We start from the raw sequence: 24,000 nt of genomic DNA, 5'->3' as shown, positions 1-24,000 counted from the left end.
CACTCGGCGGCGCGCAAGTCGAGACGAATGCACTCCGGGCAGTGCAACGCTGCTTTGACTTGCTGCTCGCTCCTCATCGCCATCCTCATCGTTACCATCGTCACCCTCATCATCATCATCATCATCATCATCATCATCATCATCATCATCACCAGAGTGGCTTTTAGTCGAGCAAACGCAGACACCGGCAACGAGCGCGCGGCTGAGTAATCCGCCTCTCTCCCCGCGTGTCAAGGACGCTGCTTTGTGGCTGCAAAGAATGCAGGAGAAATGTAGGAGAGAAAAAAACAACTATTGATGCAGATGCAGCAAGCGCTGCCCGCAAAAGACAGAAAAAGAAAGAAGAGATGAGAGAGAGAGAGAAAGAGAGAGAGAGAGAGAGAGAGAGAGAGAGAGAGAGGGACACGCGGGCAGGCTCGCTCTGAGATTATTTTAAGGTGAGGTGAGTTTTCTAAAACGGGCTCGCAGGGTCTCTGGTGTCCTCTGGGACTGATAACTTCTACACGTGATTCAGCACCTTGGACAGCAACTTTACTGCGCAGCTACACTACATCACTCAGTACTACACTGCTGAACACTACACTACATCACCCAGTACTACACTACTGAACACTACACTACACTACATCACCCAGTACTACACTACTGAACACTACACTACATCACCCAGTACTACACTACTGAACACTACACTACATCACCCAGTACTACACTACTGAACACTACACTACATTACATCACTCAGTACTACACTACTGAACACTACACTACACTACATCACCCAGTACTACACTACTGAACACTACACTACACTACATCACCCAGTACTACACTACTGAACACTACACTACATCACCCAGTACTACACTACTGAACACTACACTACATTACATCACTCAGTACTACACTACTGAACACTACACTACATTACATCACTCAGTACTACACTACTGAACACTACACTACACTACACTACATCACCCAGTACTACACTACTGAACACTACACTACACTACATCACCCAGTACTACACTACTGAACACTACACTACATCACCCACCACTGCATTACTGAACACTACACTACATCACCCAGTACTACACTACTGAACACTAAATTACACTACATCACCCAGTACTACACTACTGAACACTGCCTTACACTACATCACTCAGTACTACACTACTAAGCACTACACTACACTACATCACCCAGTACTACACTACTGAACACTACACTACATCACCCACCACTGCATTACTGAACACTACACTACATCACCCAGTACTACACTACTGAACACTAAATTACACTACATCACCCAGTACTACACTGCTGAACACTACACTACACTAGATCAGTCAGTACTACACTACTATACACTACACTACATCACTCAGTACTACATTACTGAACAGTACACTATGTCACTCAGTAGTAAACTATTATACACAAACACTACACTACTGAACACTACACTACATCACTCAGTACTACACTACTGAACACTACACTACACTACACTACACTATATCACTCAGTACTACACTACTGAACACTACACTACATCACTCAGTACTACACTACTGAACACTACATTACACTACCTCACTCAGTACTACACTACTGAACACTACATTACACTACATTACCCAGTACTACACTACTGAACACTACACTACATCAGTCAGTGCTACACAGCTGAACACTACACTACACTAAATCAGGCAGTACTACACTACTATACACTACACTACACTACGTCACTCAGTACTAAACACTACACTGTCACTCAGTATTAAAATAGTATACACAAACACTACACTACTGAAAACTACACTACACTACATCACTCAGTACTACACTACTGAACACTACATTACACTACATCACCCAGTACTACACTACTGAACACTACATTACTCAGTACTACACTACACCACTCAATACAATACTGAGCATTTCACTACACTACATCACTCAGTACAACACTACTATACAGAATCACTACACTACATCATTCATTACTACACCACTGGACACTACACTACACTGCATCACCCAGTACTACACTACTGAACACTACATTACACTACACCACCCAGTACTACACTACTGAACACTGCCTTACACTACATCACTCAGTACTACACTACTAAGCACTACACTACACTACATCACTCAGTACTACACTACTGAATACTACATTTCACTGCATCACTCAGTGCTACACTGCTGAACACTACACCACATTAGATCAGTCGGTACTACACTACTCTACACTACACTATGCTATATCACTTAGTATTACATTACTGAACATGACACTATGCCACTCTGTACTACACTATTATACACAAACACTACACTACTGAACACTTCACTACACTACATCAGCCAGTACTACATTACTGAATACTACTCTACGCTACATCAAACAATACTACACTACTATACACTACACTACACTACATGACCTAGTATCACACCACTGAACACTACACTACGCTACATTTCTCAGTACTATACTACTGAACACTACACTACACTACATCACTCAGTGCTACACTGCTGAACACTACACCACATTAGATCAGTCGGTACTACACTACTGTACACTACACTATGCTATATCACTTAGTATTACATTACTGAACATGACACTATGCCACTCTGTACTACACTATTATACACAAACACTACACTACTGAACACTTCACTACATCAGCCAGTACTACATTACTGAATACTACTCTACGCTACATCAAACAATACTACACTACTTTACACTACACCACACTACACTACGCTACATTTCTCAGTACTATATTACTGAACACTACACTACACTACATCACTCAGTACTACACTGCTGAACCATACATTACTTAGTACAACACTATTGAACACTACTCTACATCACTCAGTACTACACTACTGAACCCTACACTACACCACATGACCCAGTGCTAAATGACTTAATACTACACTACACTTCATCACTCAATTCTACACTGCTGAATGCTATGCTACACATCACCCAATACTACACTACACCACTCAGTACAATACTGAACACTTCACTACACTACATCATTCAGTACATCTCTACAATACAGAAACACTACCCTACATAACTCTGTAGTACACTACTGAACACTATACTGTGTCACTCAGTATTAAAATATTACAATACTGTGTCACTCACTATTAAAATACAATACAATACTACACTACAGTACATCACTCAGTACTTCACTGCTGAACACTACACTGCATCACACACTTCTGTGCTACACTACAGAACACTACACTACATCACTTAAGTCTACGCTGTACTACACCGCTCAATACTACACTACTGAACAAACCATTACACTGCAGCACTCAGTAATACTCTATGTAACACAATCAAAAATGCCCAACATTCTATCATCTTGTAGTTCACTACCCAACACTCTACTGTTTACACACTACTAAGCAGTACTCAACTACTCAATACTCTACTACCTAATACTCCACTGCCCAAAACTGAAATACCCTGTTTACTGGTATTCAGCATTCTACTACCCAATACTCCACTACCTACTACATTCTACTACCTAACACATGACCCATGTTCTAGTTCTCTTTTGGACTAAAGCCCATTTGTTTTTCAATATGAATGCACTTTACTACCCAACTACCCTCACTACCTTCCAGTCTACTACTCAACATTGTACTGCCAAGCACTCTACTGCCCAACACTTCACGACCTTACACTAAACTAGCCAACACTCTTCTGCTTAACATGCAACACTCTACTGCCCAAAATTCCACTATACAATGTTCCATTACCCAACACTGTACTAATGAACACTACTTTACACTTTTCTGCCTGACACTTTGCTACCCAATATTTTACTACTGAACTCTCTATTTCCCAGCGTGCTAATAACTAGTAATATTGTACCCACTATTCCACAATTCAAAACTATACTGCCCATCATTCAATTTCCCAACACTCTATTATGAAGCACTGAAATACTCAACACTCTCTGCTCAGCATTCTACCATGCATTATATACTCTATCCAAACACTCTAGTACCCATGACGTAACAGTCCAACACTCTACTTTGCCACATTCTACTACTCAACACTTTACTACTTTACACTACATACTACTGCCCAGCACTGTACTGTCCATCACTCTCCAACTTTATATCCTATTATGTAACAGTCTACAACTTTACACTCTACTACCCAACAATTACTCCACATACTATTAAGAACACTATGCTGCTTAACACTTTACCGCCAACACTCTGCTAACTACTATTTTACATTTTACTACCCAACATTCTACTTCTCAAAACTCTATAGCCTAAAATTCTACTACCTTGTATTTTGTTACCCAATGCTCAACTGACCAACACTATACTACTCACCATTCTTCTACCCAACACTGTTATGTTACAACATACTGCCCAACTCTTTACTCCTCAGGTCTCTGCTACCCAACATTATGTTTACCCAACACTTTTCTACCTTAGTCTCTACTGCCCAACAGTGTGCAGCTCAACACTCTATTGCCTAGCACTCTAACACTGAACACCCATTTCCTCCACTGTGCTGTACCCTGCTGGACCCTACTCAGGCATCACATCAGCCCATTACAATAATGTGTTCTTGCAGCATACACACACAAACCTTAAAACTCCTTAAAGGAATTGACCTGAGTGTTTAAACAATGACACACACACCACTAAAACTACACCAGACTAATCCATATTCAGTTTTATCTCCCCCACACTTTCAGCTGCTCTAAGGATGGGTTATCAGGTTCAGCGTTATCATTCTCGTTCTCATTACTACACTGAAAAAGTGATGCACTGAGTTTATTCGATTCAAATTATACATAATTTCCACATGAATATGTAATTTATGCAGATTGTTGTTGTCTGAACAAAACCTCTTATCTCCAAAATGGTAACTTTACAGAAGAATTAAAAAACTACATTAATTTTACTGTACGTCAATAGAACCAGACTTATGTATAAGTCATTCTGGGCCATTTCTTTTGGTCCATTTATCATAAAATTTTGATGCCACGTAAAGACCAACAGGCGCTTGCAAACTTTGTGAAAAACTTAAAAATGACAAAAATGGAGATTTTGTTCCAGTAGCAGCGATATATTACATAGGCACTATTCTCACTAAAAGTAAGTGAATCCGAAAGATTAAAATGTGTTCATGTAATGTATTTTGTTCATGCACATTTGAATCATGTACATTTTTCAGTGTATGTTTGACATCTTAGTTTCATAGGCCTTAAGATTAATAACTGAATGATAATCCAGCAGTTTATAATCTAGACTCATGGGGCCAGACGCGAAATCGTAAGGAGAACGTCTGGAGACAACCGTTAGAAATTTTGAGCTAAATATGAGAGAGAACAAATGCTAAAAAACTAAACATAAAATTTCTAAACCAACCCACTGCCTTGTGAAAGCAGAGCTCCAAGTAGGGGGTGATGGTGCAATAGTGCCCTCCATTGGACAGCAAGCCTTTGGACAATGAGTCCATGACCATGCATGTCGTTAGTCCACTTCACTTGAACCCTACTTCATAACATTGACAACCATGCCACAAACATGACATAGCAGATGTTGTCATAAGTTGCCATGACATATTTTAACTGTGTCATAAAAATTAACATAATGTTTGATGTCATTACAGCTGATGTTACATGCAAATTTCTGCTAAGTGTTATCTAGCTAACCATTGAGATGACAAACATTATGAAATCTGTCATGACAGTTAAAAGTAATGGTGACAGAAGACTAGCCATGTTTACATGCAGCCTAATGATCTGTTAATAATAGATCAATTGGAATAGAATACGTCCATGTATACACCACAATCGGAATAGACTAGTCCCACTGAGGCCATACAGAATACAACTTCTATCTGATTGAACAAGGTGGGTAATCCTGAAAATAATCCATTAAGAAGAAGAATAATAACCATGTAAAGGCCTGTATCTGATTACATTCCCAATCAGAAAGTTTAGGTCCGTTATGCATGTGCATCATGTCATAGTGAAAGTTCAGCATAGCGGAGCAGAAAATGGTCTGCAGAGGAGACAAAGATCTAAAGACATCTTTAAAAGACGGCGGTGTGACGGGCATCCAGCTTATGTATCTCAGAACATGATGTTTTCATCTCGGCCTTCTTTAATAAGGACATGTGAAGGATGTTTTCCTGAGTTTGACATAATTGTAAAGTGATTAAAAACACAAGCACTGCTCACTGCTGCTCATCTCACTCTGACTGGACTCATATGATGCTTGTTGTCATGGTATCATCTACACTAAGTGGTGCTCAACGCATGCGCTTAATTTGGGATCGGATTACTTGTATTGAGCATGTAAATGGAGATTTTAATCAGATTGTTGAGTAGAGTGAGCATAAACACCTCACTGGCTGTGTTTACATGCAAAGATTTTTGCTAATCCAATTGAATACATTCCGATTACAGATGAAGACTGAGATGTTTATGCTCACTCTACTCAACAATGTGATGAAAATCTTTGTTTACATGTGCACTACAAGTAATCCGATCCAAAATGGTGCGCATGCATCATTACTGCTTAGTGTAAATGTTACCATGAGACCAAAAGGCGAGGGGAAAACATCGTGTTCTGAGACACATAAGCTGGACACTCATCCCACTGCCGTCTTTTAAAGACCAGAGCATAAACTTTGACTCCTCTGTAGACCAATTTCTGCTCCCACCACATTGAATGTTATAAACTTTTGCTATGACGCGACGCACATGCAGAGTGCAGTTAAACTTTCCGATAGGGAATGTAATCGGATACAGGTCTTTACATGGTTATTATTATTCTATTTACAGGATTACCCAACTCGTTCGATCGGATAGAAATTGCATTCTGAATGGCCTCAATCGGACTAAACTATTCGACTGAAGTTTATACATGGACTTATTCTATCCTGCTATTAGTCGGATTATTGGGCTGCATGTAAATTTGGCTAATCTTAATCTATAATTGGAATGTATTCAGTCAGATTGGCAAATGTTTTTCCATGTAAACACAGTCGCTGTTATATTACTGGACATAATATATCAGGACAGCTCATGACAGCAAATGCTTTATGTCAGTGTAATGTAGCAGTGCTGAAGTAAAGTTACTGATTGTGATTACTGATTTTGTTGCTGATTGAATGTAAATTAGCATTGCTGAATAAACTCAGATCAATCCCTAGAATCCCAGGCGTATTACATACTAAGGTTTATTGTTAAGTAACAGGGACTTCCATGCAAACTGGCTGAGCTATTCTTAGGCTATAAAAGTGTCAAATTAAACTGCCATTTGAGGGGTTAAGCATGACTGAGTTGCATGTGTAGAGAGCAAACTGCATGTTGGAAAAGTAAACTTTACGTCTTGCAAGCGAAAAACAGGCCTAGTGATAGCCTTCTACTAGCTAACTTGTTTTGCTTGTACCTCCAATGCTAAGAAACGTCTGGCCCTGTGAAACTCATTAAAGAGTTGATGAATTGCCTCTAAAGAAGTGCAGATGAATCTCAGAAGGAAGTAGAAAGGTTGTAAATAGCAAACATTTTCCAGGAGCAGTTTCAGCAGCTTTGTGTCACACATGCCAACAATAAGCACACAGGCCTGTGTTGTGCTGTCCCTGTGTACTCCTTGACTTCATTAGGCTTGGCACACTCCTGCTGAGCTACCCATCTTTTTTTGTTTATCCATCTTTTTTTTTTTTTTAACAGGCCATTTGACTGTACATTTACTTCAGGGTAACAGTCCACTGCAGTGGAGTATATAGTTCTGCCACAAGCCTGTGCTTTGATCTGGCTCACTACTCTACTGCTGTATTATATTGTGCCTTTATTACAGTTACAGTTCTGCCAAGGTAATTGTGTCGATTTGGACAAATGTTGAAAGGTGGGAGATTATTTATTTACTTGTTTTAAAAATTCAAAGTCCGATTTATTGCTCTGTTTTGTTAAGCGTCAGGTCACTGACTTGATTCAAATGTTTTACCTCACTTCTACATGAATACTGGTCACGTTATTAGGCACATCTACCTTGTAGCTACACTCACTGTCCATTTTATCAGGTTCACTTATCAATGTCTGCATTTACAGATTATAGACAATCTGTTTCTCTGTATAATTCAGACCACCAGGACCACCTCTGTTCTCAGCTCTGAGGTGACACTAACATGTTAGTGTGTTGCGCTGGTACAAGTGGATCAGACACAGCAGTGCTGATGGAGTTTTTAAACACATTGCACTCCACTCACTGTCCACTCCTACCTTGTTGGGCCACCTGTGGGGGCCTTGACCATTGATGAACATGGTTAAGGAGGGCTAACAGATCATGGAGAGAAACAGACAGACTACAGTCTGCAATTGTGGAATGACTGACAGCACATTCAGTTCTGTGCAATTAATTCATACATTTCAGGAGGTATTTCTGAGGAGATTAGATATAAGATAATCGACCTGCATAAAGAAAAGGAAAATCAAGAGAGATAAGTGGGAAAACCACCTGGAAGACCTGGTAGACACCAAAACTGCCCCCTATCAGCACTTAAAGCTTCCATCTTTGAGAGAGAGGAGAAAATCAAGCTGCTTCAGATCTGAAAACATCCACAGGTGTTTCTGTCCATCCTTCCACTGTGAGAAGACCACTCAGCGCTGTGGGTCTGAAAGGATGTGTAGCTGATCAAGAAGAACCTCACTGAGAAAAGGAGACGGACACATCAAACAAAGAAGCGGAACAATGGTCTGACCACCCCAGAGTCCAGAACACCACTGAATGTGTTTGATGATCAACCAGCTTCTAAGACTGAACTTTGGGGGTGTGTCTGCAGATTCTTTGAGGAACTGAAAGTGAGTCTCCTGAAAAGAATGGAAGCTTGAATAAAGGTAAAGAGTGGAAAGGGACCACCAATACTATGGTTTTTACACTGCTAAGTTGCAGGTGATCCACCAAAAAAAAAAATTCAACCAAGAGTGGCTGTGTTGTCCAAAACTGACCACTGATGAATGTCTAGAGGATGATCAGCAAATGGGCTACTAACTGTACACCAGCAAGGTGGAGCTACAAGAGGGGGGTTTCTAATAACATGGCCACATGCTCTACTATGGCAGGGTCACTGCTCTCCTGAGAATGGTCCACCACCCAAATGTTTGGTTGTGTGTGTGTGTGTAATTTGGACCACAGGTATTATTTGGGTGTTGTAACTGGAACTGCTGTGATATTATATTTGACATTATATTATATTGATATTATATTTTATTGTTAAGAGTTTCTGTGTCATTTTCAATTAAGTATGTTTTCATGTTTTCCCTTATGCTGAAAAATGAATAGCTTGTACTTCAAGCTATTTTGACTGGAAATTGAATAAATGAAGGGTGGTCTCTGGCTTTTGCACAGTACTGGAGATGGTAAATGAACTTGACAAATTGGCCAGTGAGTGTGGATACAAGTGGCCAGTGAGTGTGTATTTTATCAACACAGTTATTGCCAAAGTAAGTAAACTGTTGATGTATTTTATTGATGTGGAAATTATGTAAATAATTGAATCAATTAAATTCAGTGCAGCACTTTTTCAGGTCATTGATAAGGCCTACAAATACTGATGAACTACAGACTTTATCAATATGAGTTTTGGCATTCAGTTCCCTTGATGGTACAGAACCCTAGTAGAACATCATGGGTCATAAATTTTATCTCTTGTTTTTAAGCTGGTTAATGTGCCACATTTAAGTTTGTTTACAGCAACAGAGAAGTGTGAGTGGTACAGTGAGGCCTTCAGTTTGGGCCATAAACACAAAATTTATGAAAAACAAGGAAAAAAAAACACCTCTACAGCAATACTAATCTCAGCTAGCACCCCTATGGGACTCTAGTAGTATGTTACTAAGCTAATAGCAATTCACAAGGACATTTTCAACATTTTCGTAACAGATATTAACATATATTTTACCTTGTATCAGTTTAACAGTGACTCAGTAAAGAGTCCAGAAATAGAACTGCTAATGTTTACCATATTTAACAACTGAAACCTGGTTAGACTATGGCTCATATTCACAGTTGACGATGTATCTTGAACTTCCAGAAGTCCTAGAGTTATGTTTTTTTCTCTTAAAAGTGGTCATGGTATATCAAAACATTGATTGGTTGATTCCTTTGTGAGTGTGTGTAAGGCCTTCAGTTCAGCTCCTGAAGCCCTAACCAATGGGAGAGCTTGCTTGGATCTACCTACATACCACTAAGAACACAATCCCGGTTGGACAAAACTCCATTTGACTTTTTAGGGGTTTGACCCTTTTGTTTCCAACTAAAACATAACAATTTAATAGACGTAATACTACCATACTAGAATGGTTTGAATACAACAAGCAAGATGATTGTTTTAAATAAAAATGAACAAAAAATGACCCTATTTTTAAAGAAGATATTTTTTTCTCTGAAGGCCTAGAAGGCCCTGAAGGGTCCTCATGTCTTTACAATGAAAAAAAGTGATGCGTTGAGTTTGCTTGATACAAATATGTGCATATTTTCCACATGAATAAAACATAGTACATCAAATCAAAATGAGCTGAAAGACAACGAGCGCATTTACATGCACTTAATAATCCGATAACTGCAGAAAATCAGGTTTTGTCAGTATTCTGATCAATGCATTTACATGCACTTGAGTAATCAGAAAACAGAGAAACTCTGTTTCTACATGAGTCAGACAATAATCAGAGTTCTGCCTTACAACCAGCCAATAAACTCACAGTATAAGTCGTGATGTAAATGAAATATAAATCTCAAACTTGATGCACCATTTAAAAAAAAAAAACATTGGTCCACCTGAAAATATGAACATACGTCATGTAGAAGATGAAGTACATTTAAATCCTTAATTTTGTCAAGCATGTGTTTGGTTTCAGCAGGTTTAAGTTTGGTTTCGCTCCAGAAGTGTTTTGCTGCGCCACTGCTCAATTATTTCCGGTACTGCCTTCTGTTTCTGCACATGCACAGACTGAGAAATCTGAAAGAAATCAGAGTAAGAGTTCACATGCACTGAGGAATCTGAAAGAAATCAGAGTAAGAGTTCACACGCACCGAGAAATCTGAAAGAAATCAGAGTAAGAGTTCACACGCACCGAGAAATCTGAAAGAAATCAGAGTAAGAGTTCACACGCACTGAGGAATCTGAAAGAAATCAGAGTAAGAGTTCACACGCACTGAGAAATCTGAAAGAAATCAGAGTAAGAGTTCACACGCACTGAGGAATCTGAAAGAAATCAGAGTAAGAGTTCACACGCACCGAGAAATCTGAAAGAAATCAGAGTAAGAGTTCACACTCACTGAGAAATCTGAAAGAAATCAGAGTAAGAGTTCACACGCACTGAGAAATCTGAAAGAAATCAGAGTAAGAGTTCACACGCACTGAGAAATCTGAAAGAAATCAGAGTAAGAGTTCACATGCACTGAGAAATCTGAAAGACATCAGAGTAAGAGTTCACACGCACTGAGAAATCTGAAAGAAATCAGAGTAAGAGTTCACACGCACTGAGAAATCTGAAAGAAATCAGAGTAAGAGTTCACACTCACTGAGAAATCTGAATGAAATCAGAGTAAGAGTTCACACGCACTGAGAAATCTGAAAGAAATCAGAGTAAGAGTTCACACGCACTGAGAAATCTGAAAGAAATCAGAGTAAGAGTTCACACGCACTGAGAAATCTGAAAGAAATCAGAGTAAGAGTTCACACGCACTGAGTAATCTGAAAGAAATCAGAGTAAGAGTTCACACTCACTGAGAAATCTGAAAGAAATCAGAGTAAGAGTTCACATGCACTGAGAAATCTGAAAGACATCAGAGTAAGAGTTCACACGCACTGAGGAATCTGAAAGAAATCAGAGTAAGAGTTCACATGCACCGAGAAATCTGAAAGAAATCAGAGTAAGAGTTCACACGCACCGAGAAATCTGAAAGAAATCAGAGTAAGAGTTCACACACACTGAGAAATCTGATAACTGAGCTAAAATCCAGCCTCTTCATCAGATTTCTTAATTGGATTTCTAGACCTTCCTCCAATCTAAGTAATCAGAGTATGCTGTTTACATGACTGTTTGAATAATCAGACGACTGCAGAAATCTGACTATGATCTGATTATTGAGTGCATGTAAACACACTCAACGTTGCATTGATGTAATGTATTTTATTGATGTGAAAGTTTTTTCAGTGTGGGTCAGTCTGCCTCAGTGTTTAGGCGAAGCGACAAAAAAGACCAAATGTTTTGAATGATGAGTCCTGCTGTATTAGGTGTCTCTGAGCTATATTTGAGAACACTACAATCTCTGCAACTGGAATAAAACTCAGTGGTGGACTGAATGACAGCTATTCATGTTTATTGTGCTACACAAACATTACATACATTCTGCACGGGCTCATTCACTCTGCTGTTGCTTTACCCCTTAATGAGCCTTCATTGTATGATTAGAAAAAATGCTGATAGACATTTTGTGCCTCATCCATCATCCTTGTGTGGCGGTTTGATTGAATAAGTCCTCCAGACTAAATGAGGTTTTTAAACCAGGACAGGAGAGTTCTCAGGAGCATGCTGAGGAGACACCACGCATGGATCTCGCTTATATAATGAATCCTCTGAATCTGCGTCCTGGGATGGTTCGAAATAAACGTACTATATATAAGTTGTTTGAAAATTCTCAGCGTAGTACGACATGAGAAGGTAAGAGAATGACAGGCTGAGAGTCTGTTGTATGCCCTGATGTTTTAACAATGTTTTCCAGCTTATAAGGAAAGTCTAGCTTGTGCTTAGAGTATTTGGCCATTTTATCGGAAACATCTATTAATACACCAATCAGGCATAACATTAAGACCACCTCCTTGTTTCTACACTCATTGTCCATTTTATCAGCTCCACTTACTGTATAGCTGCACTTTGTCGTTCTACAGTTACAGACTGTAGTCCATCTGTTTGTCTGATACTTTGTTACCCTGTTCTTCAGTGGTCAGGACCCCCATGGACCCTCACAGAGCAGGTACTATTTGGGAGGTGGATCACAGAGACAAGGAGATGGTCATAATGTTATGCCCGATCGATGTAGGTGCTCTTTGTTGGTTCACATCTGTTGCTGAACAACATATCAACCACCCTCTAGGCCTGTATGGACCACCATAGGGCCACCACTAGCCAGATATTATTTGCGTGGTGGGCTATTCTCAGTACAGCAATGACATGGTAGTGCATGTGGCCACTTTATTAGAAACCGCTCTCTTGTAGCTCCACCTTGCTGGTGTACAGTTAGTAGCACATTTGATGAAGCATAGCTTTTTGTTAGTCATCCTCGTGACCTGCAGCAATGGTCAGTTTCTGATCACAGAGCCGCGTGTGGTGGGATATTTATGGGTGGCAGTCTACTCTTGACCAGGCAGTGACATTGACAAGTAAAAAGCCCTGCACTGGTGGTCTGATGGTGGTCCCTTCTTTTGATAGATGGAGTAAATGGAGTGATGAATTATGCAGGAACAGATGGGCTACAGCCAGTGGTCGTGCTTCTGCACAATTTATTTAATGTAAAGTCAAAATAGGCAATAAATACAAGCTATTCATTTTTCCGCATCATAGAAAAAAAGATATTTCACAGAAAATCACACAGAAGCCTCGACAACTGAATGTAATGTCAACATGTTCCATTTTTAGTGTGTCCACTTTGTGCCTCAGACCACAGCATTCTGCTGTAGCCATTGAATATGTACTAAGTACTAAATAAATGAAATAAAACGAGGATCTGATTTCAGGCCATTCAGCCTTTCTATTATGATTAATTTTGTTGCTTTCAAACAGGATGCTTTACCCATCAATGTATGTCAGAATACTTTCCGACTCTGTCTGACTTAGCCCTTTAAAGTCCCAGGCTTATTATGTACTAAGACTTATTACTCAGTAGCTGGCAAGATTTCAACGCAAACTGGCTGAGCTATTCTTAACTTACAGGAGTGTGTAATAAAACGTTGGGCCTGGCGGCGAGTCCTGGCCATTTCAGGGGTTAAAGAGAAGAGATCTTGAAGAAGAGAGCTTCCGCTTTTTTCAGGAAACTTTCCGTTTTTCAGAGAAATCTGCAGGGATATTTGTCCACACCTCCAAAGTTCAGTCTTAGAAGTTCATCGCACTCTTTCTTACAAACCGAGTAATCTCAAAGACATTCAGTGGTGTTGAGGTCTGGACTCTGGGGTGGTGAGTCCATCGTTCAGCTTCTTTGTTTGATGTGTCCGTCTCCTTTTCTCAGTGAGGTTCTTCTTGATCAGCTCCACGTCCTTTCAGACCCACAGCGCTGAGTGGTCTTCTCACAATGGAAGGATGGACAGAAACACCTGTGGATGTTTTCAGATCTGAAGCAGCTTGATTTTCTCCTTTGTCTCAGAGATGAAAGCTTTAAGTGCCGTTTATCTGATGGGGGCAGTTTTGGTGGTCTTGTAGGTGGTTGCTGAAAAAAGTATTAGCTTGATGATTACTTGAAATAAGGCTGCATTTTCCCACAGTACCATATGTGGTAGGTGTTTCTGATAAAATGGCCAGACAGTGTAGGTACAAAGAAGACATTTGTAATAGACTGGTGTGGAAAATGAAATGAACCCATTGATCCATCCAGTGTTCAAATGCACCATCTCAGCATGCTGTTCTGTGCTGCCTATAGCTGACCGGTCTTTGACATGTCATGTGTTCATTGTGGTAAAATGACAGCATAAAAAAATAATAAAAAAATCAATGCACTCCCATCACCATAATTGTTCAGGTTGATAGAGAATGTGAGAGAAATGTGGTGCAGTACTCCGAAATGGCCACCAGATGGCACTATATGCTTAAAAAATAAAAACTGACCTGGCCAGTGGTTTTGTATATTACATGGTGTATTAGATGTCTGTGCCTCTATTGCTGTATGAGTCTAACATCTATATGTGTAGGCCAAGGCACATCACTTCTGTCTCAACTCTAATCCTTTAAGTGATGATTTATGACCCTGCTTACGCACACAGACTGAGTGCTGTAGACTGTGTGATGTGACTAATTGTGCTGATTCAGTGGTGCATGTTAAGGAACTAAAAGCTAATTTTCTGAACGTGAATGAATGAAGATGATTAGGCCCAAACAAATCCTTGAGGGAATGTGAATACAGAGAGCTACAAGAGGTACAAATGACCTTAACATGCGTAAAGTGCTATAAAATAAGTAACAACTTTTAATGCGCATAAATATAATAAAATATGATAAAATATTTGTTGAAATGACGGGGGCTCAATAACTTCAAAGAAATCCCACTGCCTATTGGCAGGAAATAAACCCAGAAGATGCCCACCCATGCTTTTCCATGCAAAGTCTTGCATCCTTTTTATTATATAATCCAATAATAATGATTTATTAATGCAGTATAAGCAGCTCCTCTGCCTTTGATATGGAAAAAGCCCAGCTTGCACACTCTCTCTCATTATATCAGTAAGCCAAACGTCTGTGTGTGTGTGTGTGTGTGTGTGTGTGTGTGTGTGTGTGTGTGTGTGTATTAAAATGAAATGTTTCGGTCTAATTACATGTTTTAGTGATTTTCTGTGTGAATACAGAAAACACATTTACATTTTTTTCTTTTTTTCATTCTTTTACAAATTTTAGTGCACAAGTTCTATTTATTTGACTTTAAATTTGATTTCAAATAGGAAAAAAATGAGACATGCCCTATAAAATGTGCCATAACTTTTGCACAGGCCACCTTTTATGTTTCATGTTCTTCCAACATGTTAAATTCAGTAAATAAACAGTAATTATACATTAAAATATGCACAAGTGCGTCTCTCTAGAGGATGCGTTCACCTATTTTCACTAAGAAAATCACAACACGCCATCTGATCAGGGGCGCTCAAACTTTTGCACACTTTTAAGTTTAACATAGTATATAAACATTGTTTAAGTCTCAAAATGTACCATTCACGCCTCAATCATATACAATCTGTATATTGAAACTATGTTGCGAAAGCAGCCCGTTCTGAATTCATTGCTTTTGTGATGTCACAAAACCCATTTACCCATTAAAACACATTTATAGTATAGTATTTAGCCTATAGTGTCTGTCTGCCCTGCGGTGGAATGGCGACCTGTCCAGGGTGTATCCTGCCTTCCACCCGAGGGCCACTGGGATAGGCTCCAGCAGCCCCGTGACCCTGAGGGAGAAGAGGCTTAGAAAATAGGTTTTTATAGGTTTTTAGCCCCACCCACTCAGCCTGAAGTTATAAAAAGTGTTTCAGCTTGGACTGTATTTTTGAATGAGGCATATTTTTGAATGCAGAGCAGCCAATCAAAACAGAGCTCATTTACATACACCAGTTTTAAAGGGACAGTAACAAAACTAGCCTGCTTAAATTCTGAGGAATAAAGAGAGGTTGGTAAATGGTCATGTAAAAAATGTCACAACCGCAAGAATTTAAAAGCTCTTCAGGTAAAAACCTCAGTCATTTGAAAATGAACGTCTCTGTAGCACTAGCCCCCCTCTCCACACACACATACACACACATATATATATATATATATATATATATAGTCACACACACACATATAGTCACACACACAGACAAATACAGTCACACTCACACACACACATATACAGTGGGGCAAAAAAGTATTTAGTCAGCCACTGATTGTGCAAGTTCTCCTACTTAGAAAGATGAGAGAGGTCTGTAATCTTCATCATAGCTACACTTCAACTATGAGAGACAATGAGAAAAAAAATTCCAGGAAATCACATTGTAGGATTTTTAAAGAATTTATTTGTAAATTATGGTGGAAACTAAGTATTTGGTCAATAACAAAAGTTCAACTCAATACTTTGTAACATAACCTTTGTTGGCAATGACAGAGGTCAAACGTTTCCTGTAAGTCTTCACCAGGTTTGCACTCACTGTAGCTGGTATTTTGGCCCATTCATCCTGCAGATCTCCTCTAGAGCAGTGATGATTTGGGGCTGTCGCTGGGCAACACAGACTTTCAGCTCCCTGTACAAATTTTCTATGGGGTTGAGGTCTGGAGACTGGCTAGGCCACTCCAGGACCTTGAAATGCTTTTCACGGAGCCACTCCTTCGTTGCCCGAGCGGTGTGTTTGGGATCCTTGTCATGCTGGAAGACCCAGCCATGTTCCATCTTCAATGCTCTCACTGATGGAAGGAGGTTTTGGCTTAAAATCTCACGATACACGGCTCCGTTCATTCTTCCCTTAACATGGATCAGTCATTCTGTCCCCTTTGCAGAAAAACAGCCCCAAAGCCTGATGTTTCCACCCCCATGCTTCACAGTAGGTTTGGTGTTCTTGGGATGCAACTCAGCATTCTTTTTCCTCCAAACACGACGAGTTGAGTTTTTACCAATAAGTTCTATTTTGGTTTCATCTGACCACATGATATTCTCCCAATCCTCTTCTGGATCATCCATATGCTCTCTGGCAAAGTTCAGACGGGCCTGGACATGTACTGGCGTAAGCAGGGGGGCACGTCTGGCACTGCAGGATTGGAGTCCCTCTCGGCGTCGTGTGTTACTGAGGGTAGCCTTTGTTCTCTGTTTTTGTTCAAACTCTCTGTTTGGATCCTCTTAAAAACCCCAATTTGTGGGGGTTATGCAGCCCTAACACTTCAACCCTACCTCTCTATCTCAACAAAAATCAGGACACCCTACCCATAGATGTGAACACACAAAGAATGGAAGTTGTAGTTAATAATAACTGGGGCTTCTGTGTAGGTTTCACATCTGCATATAAATACATATTTTCTGGCCCTGAAAAATGAATAGCTTGTACCTGATGGCTATTTTAACGGGAATTTAAATAAATGTAAGACGATCTCTGACTGTTGTGCAGAGACACCAATCAAGTCCTGTTTATTTTAAATCTGCTTACTGCATACCGATGTGAAGAGGCTGTGAAAGCTGGAACAGGACGTAGATTCTCCCATTAAATTTGGAGCGAGCTCACTCCCAACGCCGAGTGAATCTTTAATGCGGCTCCAGCACATGGAGGCAAAAGGCTTTGCATGCCTGGCCCACGTGATCCACCCCCGCTGTTTCTGCAGTGGCTTTGGGGCTTGTGTGTTCAAGAACATGAAACTTCCTTTGATGCTTGATCCTTTCTCCTCTTCCTCCTGTTAGGGCGTGCATGGAAAAAGTAAAGCACTGGATTTGCTCGATTCCAATGCATGCATCACTTCTAGATAAATAAAATAGAATATACCAGAATAAATATTGCCAAAGAAAGTCAACCAGAAGACAAGTTGTGTTGATGTTATATATTGAAGCAATGTGTAACTGATGCACACGTTTGAATCACGTACATTTAATGCATTAACTTTCCCGTGAGGAACCCAGTGAAAAACCACCCACAATACTAGGCATTATATATTTTTTACATTAAAGGGGAATTCCACACATTTTTCAAAAATTCTAGGCACATCAGTGGTTGAGATGTTCATTCAGAGTGGTTCGGTGTGGAACAGTTCAGATTTCTTTACAGTGGCGGTGATAGGAACCAGGTGTTGCCATGAATACAATGCAAATATATCCGTTTATTTACCATCCAAAACCACTAGTGAACCTAAATGAGTAGGTGTTTTTTTTTAAATGTTGATAAAATAGTTATAAACCTGAAAAAAAAGTTGTCACTGGAGACTATTTTGTCTTGCAGCACCTTGCATGTAACTCTCCACCATGAATGGATCTTAAAACGTTTATTTTAGGCAAAAACTTCTCAAAACTATCTACTACTATATTCATAATCATTTAATGTAATTACTTTCTGTGAGGGAGTTTTCAGAGGTGGATGTCTGGTTCCTATCACTACCATGTTGAGCCATTCTGACTCTAGGATGGAGCATTTCCCACCAAAACCACACTGAATGGCTTTGTTTGCATCTTCAGCATATAATTATGAACAACTTTAGAAAAATCGGAGTTCACCTTTAATTTCTGAGTTATTGTGATGCATTGTTAATGTGTGGCTGTGTGGCTTTTGCATTTCACACTAATCTAAATTTGAATTTCAACCCATCAATGCTCCGCCCACTAATTCTTTTGTAGCTACTGTTTCTAGGTAGGCCAAGCTTTACTGAACACTGGCTCAAATCCCATTCCAGCATTATTATAATGCATATATGTAGGTTGTGTCACTAATTTCAAATGACAAAAAATGTATTTTTTGTTTGTTTGTTTGTAATCCAGGTGTGTTAGCACAACCTAGCATGGTGGATGGGATTTTGTTGTCATTTGCAGCTTGTCTAGTTTTGATTTGCTATAACAACAACATTTTTAGCGTTATATTATAGCCTATGAGCCTGATCGCTGGATTTCTCGGGTCCTGTTTCGATAGTTTTTTTAACTTGCCCTCGTCCATTACGACTCCCCGCTTGGACATGCATCACACTTATGATGCCCAAAGGATCTCTCGTGGTAGAAAGAAGGGAACGGATTATTCAGAACCCTTTTACCCTCTGTTGGGTTAGCTTCAGTGTGCTAATCGGTTAGCCACGCAAGCTATTCCGTGTAAAATGTTTCTAGTTTGAATGCAATGTAAATAACATTTGTGAATTATTGCCGTCAGGCTATACATTTCAGTGTCATCTTTCTTTTTATTGTTGTGAGCCTGGGAGCCTTTGCCAACTATACCGTGCTACCTATCCAGCTGTGCCAGCTGTGTAAAATGACATAGCACCAGCAATCATTTATAAGAGACAAGGTAGTTTGGAATCTAAAGCCAGGCAAATTGAATGTAATTGATTTTACATAATAAGCATTTTAAAGTGGCTCAGTGCAATGACTTCAGCTTCTTCCACCATTGCTCCCAGGTTTGAAAAGGGAAAAGCGTCAGATCGCAAAGATTTTTGGGCAAGTTCACTCGGGTCCCCCGCCACTCCAAAAAGTCCCAGCTAACACAGAGTGAAATATTAAAAATGCATGTATGATATTGAAATTGAGTGTAATATTAACGCTCAGTTTATGTTTTCCCAGAAGAGTCTAAGCTGTTATAGCTGCAGAGGGCTGCCCTCATATTAAACCCTATGGATTAAGAACTGGATCTCACTCAAGTTCATATGCATGTGAAGGCAGACGAGCGAATACTTTTGGAAATATAGTGTATATTTATTGGTCAATGGAATCTTATTCAAAGGGTTTGCTTAAGCTATGTTCACATTACAAGCCCATCCATCCATCCATCCATTATCTTCCGCTTCTCCGGGGTTTGGGTCGCGGGGGCAGCATCCTAAGCAATGAGGCCCAGACCTCCCTTTCCCCAGCCACTTCCACTAGCTCTCCAAGGGGGATTCCGAGGCGCTTCCAGCCCAGCTGGGTGATATAGTCACGCCAGCGTGTCCTGGGTCTTCCCTGGGGTCTCCTCCCAGGTGGACTTGCCTGTGACACCTCCTGAGGGAGGCGTCCAGGAGGCATCCTAACCACCTCAGCTGGCTCCTCTTGATGTGAAGAAGCAGCGGCTCTACTCCGAGTCCCTCCCGGATGACCGAACTTCTCACCCTATCTCTAAGGGAGAGTCCAGACACCCTGCGGAGGAAACTCATTCCGGCCACTTGTATTCGCGATCTTATTCTTTCGGTCATTGCCCAAAGCTTATGACCATAGGTGAGGGTGGGAATGTAGATTGACCGGTAAATCGAGAGCCTTGCCTTATGGCTCAACTCTTTCTTTACCACAACAGACCGGTAAAGAGCCCGCATCACTGCTGACCCAGCACCAATCCACCTACACACATTACAAGCCTCATTTCTCAAATCCGATTTTTTGCTCAAATCCGATCTCTCTGACATGATGGTTCACGCTCTTTCATGAATGTGAACGAACCGGCTTCCTGAAATGACCCTCCTCCTACTCAGTAACGTCACGTGACTGAATCACTGCATCATCAGCACAAACTAACGAGCAGAACGAGCTTCGCTGAGAAGATCGTTAACTCTGATCAGCTCTTGGCTTCATTATTGGAGCGAGACAAAGAAGAAAAAGGTGAGACGAGCTGCTTTTCCAGCGTTTACAAGCTTTAATTTCTTTTTGGCACTGTTGCCATGGTAATGCTGAATGATTGCACACCTGCAGTGAAAAAAAAGCACATGAATTCCGATCTGAGCATCACATTTAGCCCGCATGTCCGCGAATCGGATGCTAATCCGATCTAGGACTACATAATAAAGTGGCTCAGGTCAGATTTGAAAAGATCAGATTTGTGTCCACACAGCCCTGAAAACACCAGATCTGAGTCACATTAGGGCAAAAAATCTGATTTGTGCCACTTCACCCTGTGAATGTGAACGTAACTATAGCACACGTTTACTATTTACCTGTGAGAACAAGATTAACCTAATTAGAAAGAAAACAGATTCAGCTTGCCCGGGTCTTTAAGCTAACGCAGCAGTGGAACATCCCTTAAGATGGAGTTGAGTGAAAGTGGATGAGGGCTTATTTAAACCGGTATTGAATCAGGCAGCTATAGAATTAGATCCAGTGCCCCACCTGAGAAGGATGGCAGTGAAAAGTAATAACATATAGAAATTACAGCTCAAATTATGGTTCAAATGAGTGTAGAGCAATAAAATACTCCCAGCAGAGTCATACAGTTTTCACCATGATGTAAAGAATGGTGTTCTATGTCCTGTGGAGGTATGTGGGAGGTAATATTTGTACTGTATTGTACCACAGAAACATGCATATCAACGCCGTCAGGACAAAACCTCATTTCTACATTTAGTTCTTCATTTTTTTGACATATTTTAAAATTGCCAGCTGCTTTTTACATTATGTTGGAATTGACAGACCAATAGAAATGCTCCAAAATTACCTGAAATATTACCTTTCATTATAATTAGGCTTCTACTGTGTAAAGTTAGCTGTTTAGAAATACAAGGTTTCGTTCCGACAGTGACGATTTGTGTAGGGATGTAGGGATGTAGGGATGATCCTACAGAGGGCTCATATACTCACTTTTTTGATAGTAATAGAATTGGATACGGTGTGTAAACACTGTTAAAGTTCCAAAACATACCGTTCACTTCACACAGGAGTGGGCAATGGACAATAAGCTGCAAACGCAAATTCACAGTTTTTGTGATGTCATTTATATACACAGATCAGGCATAACATTGTGACCACCTCCTTGTTTCTACGTTCATTCTCCATTTTATCAGCTCCACTTACTGTATAGCTGCACTTTGTAGTTCTACAGTTACAGACTGTAGTCCATCTGTTTCTCTGATACTTTGTTAGCCCCCTTTTACCCTGTTCTTCAGTGGTCAGGACCCCCAGGGACCCTCACAGAGCAGGTACTATTTGGGTGGTGGATCATTCTCAGCACTGCAGTAACACTGACGTGGTGGTGGTGTGTTAGTGTGTGCTGTGTTGGTCTGAGTTGATCAGACACAGCAGTGCAGCTGGAGTTTTTAAACACTGTGTCCACTCTCTGTCCACTCTATTAGACACTCCTACCGTGTCAGTCCACCTTGTAGATGTAAAGTCAGAGACGGCAGCTCATCTGCTGCTGCACAGTTTGTGTTGGTCATCCTCTGGTCCTTCATCAGTGGTCCCAGGATGCTGCCCACAGGACGCTGTTGGCTGGATCTTTTTGGTTGGTGGACTGTTCTCAGTCCAGCAGTGACACTGAGGTGTTTAAAAACTCCAGCAGCACTGCTGTGTCTGATCCACTTGTACAAGCACAACACACACTAACACACCACCACCACGTCAGTGTTACTGCAGTGCTGAGAATGACCCACCACCCAAATAGTACCTGCTCTGTGGGGGTCCATGGGGGTCCTGACCACTGAAGAACAGGGTAACAAAGTATCAGAGAAACAGATGGACTACAGTCTGTAACTGTAGAACTACAGAGTGCAGCTATACAGTAAGTGGAGCTGATAAACTGGACAATGAGTGTAGAAACGAGGAGGTGGTCAGAAGTTTTTCTTAAGAAAGCTTTTGTGAATCTGGCCCCAGACGTCCACCTCTAAAAACTCCCTCATGGAGAGTTAGTACATGAAATGGTTATGAATGTGTTGTTTCATGTCTGAGACATTGTCTTATGATAGTTTTAAGAAGGTTTTGACCTAAAACATAATTTTGAAGCCATTCATGGTGGAGGGGTACATGTAGGGCGTTGTGAGGCAAAATAGTCCCCAAAGAAAACACAAGATTTATCACTATTTTACCATCGACAACATAACATTTAAAAAAGAAGACCCCTGTAGGTTCACTGGTGGTTTTGGATAGAAGGTAAAAAGGCTATATTTGAGTTGTAGTCATGGCGACCCCTGGTTCCTATCATCACCATTGTAACAAATTCTGAACTGTTTTACACCGAAGCACTCTGAAGCACTCTGAAGCACTCTGAAGCACTCTGAAGCACTCTGTTTACATCTCAACCATTTAATTATGCAGAACATTTAATACAAATTGGTGGAATTCCCCTTTGTGGACATTATATATTATACTAGTTTTGTGTTGAATGTGACACAAAAACGCTTTCATAGCTACTGTTGCTTGGCTGCACGCACACAGACAAAACCACGTGGCATCTTCGGTATGTTTTAACAGTCTTAATCAGCTCAGGGTCGATGCAAGAGTGATTTGATGCAGCTCTGCTGAATCAACGAATCGATCCAAAGAATGAATAATTACCCTCCGACGGAATGGATGGTTGGATAGGTAGATGAATGGATGGAAGCAAAGATGGATGGCCAGATGGACGGAAGAAAGAATGGCTAGATGACTGGATGGCTGAATGGATAGGTAGATAGGTAGATGGATGAGTGGACTGGGTCCTTGGCTCTTGTGATTTCATCTCAACTGGTTGAGATTATTAAGTCAACACCATTAGCATCTCTTTTTCTCCCTTTCCCTCTCTCTCTCTCTCTCTCTCTCTCTCTC

At 40.4% G+C, this 24,000-nt stretch overlaps 1 protein-coding gene across 3 annotated transcripts in view; it reads left to right on the top strand.

The window, feature by feature from the left end:
• Positions 1–24,000, top strand: part of fgf12a (fibroblast growth factor 12a) — a 92,688-nt gene that overhangs the window by 12,236 nt on the left and 56,452 nt on the right. The window lies entirely within an intron of this gene.

Source organism: Pygocentrus nattereri, chromosome 19, assembly GCF_015220715.1.
Source record: "Pygocentrus nattereri isolate fPygNat1 chromosome 19, fPygNat1.pri, whole genome shotgun sequence".
Taxonomy (NCBI): domain Eukaryota; kingdom Metazoa; phylum Chordata; class Actinopteri; order Characiformes; family Serrasalmidae; genus Pygocentrus; species Pygocentrus nattereri.
Note: the sequence above shows the minus strand (reverse complement) of the source record. Positions and strands in the feature narration are given on the sequence as shown.